Genomic DNA, 3171 nt, shown 5'->3' on the forward strand with positions numbered 1-3171 from the left:
GATCTCCTGATCTCGTGATCCACCCGCCTCGGCCTTCCCAGAGTGCTGGGATTACAGGTGTGAGCCACCGCGCCTGGCCCCGGCCTTCTCTTAAGTAGCTTTTGCTGCCCTCCTTGATGACATGGAGACCTGGGCTGAGGGGGAGCCTGCTGCAAGGATGGTGCAAGTGTGTTCAGGCCAAGCCTCTGCTGCTGTGGGCTCTTGGTGAAGTGGCCTGACTTCTCTGAGCCTTGGGAGGTGAATGAGGCCACTCTGACCCCAGCCAGGCTTGGTTGTTGTCACTGCTGTGTTCAGGATGTGTCCCTCCAGCCCGGGATGGGCTTGGGTTCCTGGGAAAGGAACACAGATTTTTTTCTATTGTGAACATACATCTCGCAAAGGCTGGACTAAACCCCATTTTCCAGATAGGAAATAGACTCATGGGCATTTGAGGGACTGTGGTGCGATGAGACCACAGCTTGGCCTGCCTCCAGGCCCCTCATCTTTTTCCAAAGTTGTTAACCTGACCTTGGGCAAAAGGCCTTCTGGCCTCAGGTGATTAGGCCTGGACACTGTGCCAGGGCCTGGCTCACAGCTGATTCCTGGGATCCCCAAGAGGTACAGGAGACTGGAGGGTGAAGAGGCAGTATCCTGTCCACTGGCCAGCCAAAGCAGAAGAGCCGAGATGCTGGGCACCCTAACTGGGCTCACATGAGTGCCTATGGTGGGGGTGTCCATTGCTATTGCCAGGGTGCTTTGCCTGCCATTGCTGGAAGGTGGTAGGGAGGTTGGCTGGCGCCAGCCTGCTAAAGAACAAGCAGAAGCTAGAGAGGCAGCCCCAGGCTGGGCCAGAGCCTGACCTTTGCCTTAGTTGGCGCTGTCCCTGGAAGTACTGTGGGACCTTCCAGGAGCTTTGTTACCTACCCCTCCCAGGGCCTGGCAGGTGGGCACTGGGAGTGGGGCCTCCTCGGCATAGATATCTTGCTCTTGGTGTGGCAAGCCACGCCCATAGTTAGTCTATGTCCATGAAGCGCTATTTACAGAGAGGGAAACAGGCCCAGAGAAGAACAATATATCATCATCACCAGACTTCTATGAGTGCTTACCGTGGACTAAGCCATTGTAAGCATTTCGCTTCCATTTCATCAATGCTCACATCAGCCCTAGGAGATAGCTGGGAAACTGAAGTGGGGAGCTTGTGTTATTTGCTGAAGGTTCTGTGGCTCTTACTGGCCATTGCTTATGTTAAAAAGAGCAGGGGTTCAAACCCAGCCCTGGGTCCTTCCACCAAGGAATATTCTCCACCATAGGCTCAGTTTTCTCATCTGCAAAGTGGGCACTGTTACGTCCACCTGGGAGTGAGGTGGGGAGATGGTATTGGAGAAAGCCCAGCAGGGACCTGGCACCCAGTTGATGTTTAACTGACCTCAGCTTCCTCCTCTTCTCTGGAGGGCACAATGGAGGCCAGGTCCTGGAAGTTGCTGGGTAGTAAACCATAGGTGGCAGGTATGGGAGGGGAGGTCCATGTAGGCATATCATGAGAATATCAGGAGTTTGATGATGGCCTTGGGCTAGTGATTTCCAGTCACATCCTCCCCATTTGAAACTTGTGTATCACGCACTTAGCAGGGGCTTGCACAGCCCTGAAACATGAGCCCTTTCTAAGGTTGGTTTCAGCCTTGCTCCCTCCCAGGATTCCCTGGTTCTGAACTTGATCTCCACCAACCCTGGCCAGCACCTAGAGGAAACAAGAGCTGGTATCTGGAAACATTTGTAGCCTTCTTCGTCTTGAAAATGAAGGGTGAGTCAGAGAACAGAGTGGCCTCGGGGCAGGTGCCAATGACACAGCCATGCCTGAGATGGCAGGTGTCTCCCTAAACTGCTGGCATTTTTCTGCAAAGCAACGCCATTAACCACACTTCACAGAGGAGCTGAGGCTTACAGGCCGCACATGACCTGCTGAGGGTCAAATGCTTTCACCAGATAATTAAAATGAGAGCTGGGTTATAAATTTTCCCAGGGAAGCAACCCCAGAGAGGAGAGATCAAGGCATAGGAATCATTTTCCCCCTTCTTTTCCAAATGAAACAGCTGAGGCTCACAAGGCCTTTGCCCAAGGTTGTGTGGTGGGCCAGTGATTTGACAAGGATTCAAACCTAGGTCTCTTGAGGCCCCCAGTGGCTCTTCTCTGACACTCCCTTTCCAAAAAGCAGGCTGCTGTAGATTCATTGTCTGGTTTAGCAACCAACGTGCTGTGTAACCTTGGGCAAGGAGCTTGACCTCTCTCTGCTCTGGTTTCTGTAAAAGGGGTCAGTGGTCGCTTTGACCTCGTGGGACTGTGGTTAAGATTCAGTTAATTCATAAAAGGCTTAGCAGAGAGGAGGCCCAACAGGGATGTCACCGGATACCATGGCAGGTAACCTGGGACACAGGTCAGACACACAGAAAACCACACAGCACGTTTCAGTAGGATTCTGCTCCTTATTTCCATGTCTTCACACCATCTCGAGATGCAGAGGGCAGCTCAGAGTGACCTCCAGCGAATCTGCCCTCTCTGTGTCGTCTGCAGGGGATTAGTGGGGAGTAAGGGGATGGAGAATTATCCACGAGTTCTTCAGCCTTGATGGTCCAAGTTCACAGCCGCTTCTGCGCTGGGTGGCCAGAGGGCGGGCTCTACACGAGAGCCTCAGGGGACCCTGCACCAGGCGTCGGGTTGCCGCGCTCTGGGTCAGACTGCACCTTGAACGCTCCAGCCTTCCCTGGGGGCGTACCGCCCACGGCCGCTGCGACTGGCCGCGGGACCTGCCAGTCCGCGGCTTTGCAGCCAATCCCCGTCTCCCCCCAGGCTACGCCCTCTGTTCCTCTCGCCTCTGTGCCACCGGTAGCGCCTGTTTCCTCGTAGCCCCGCCCTTGGTCCCCGGCGATTGGCCGACAGTTCTGCCTGTTTTCTGCCAAGATTCCTCGCCTGCCTCCAGGCCCTCGCCTCCCAGCGCCTAGCACCCTGCGGGACCACCGAGGCACCCCAGGCCTCTCCCAATAGCCCCACCTCTGCCCGTCAGCGATTGGCTTCGGGGGCTGCCCATACGCTTCATACCCGCCAATCACTGACGTTTCCAGCGCTGACTGGCCAGGGAGCAGCCAATCGGGGCGTGGCGTGGACCCCTCCCGTGGCGCGCTCTGGGGGTGCGCGAGG

The sequence above is a fragment of the Mandrillus leucophaeus genome, unplaced genomic scaffold (assembly GCF_000951045.1).
Source record: "Mandrillus leucophaeus isolate KB7577 unplaced genomic scaffold, Mleu.le_1.0 Scaffold11, whole genome shotgun sequence".
NCBI lineage: Eukaryota > Metazoa > Chordata > Mammalia > Primates > Cercopithecidae > Mandrillus > Mandrillus leucophaeus.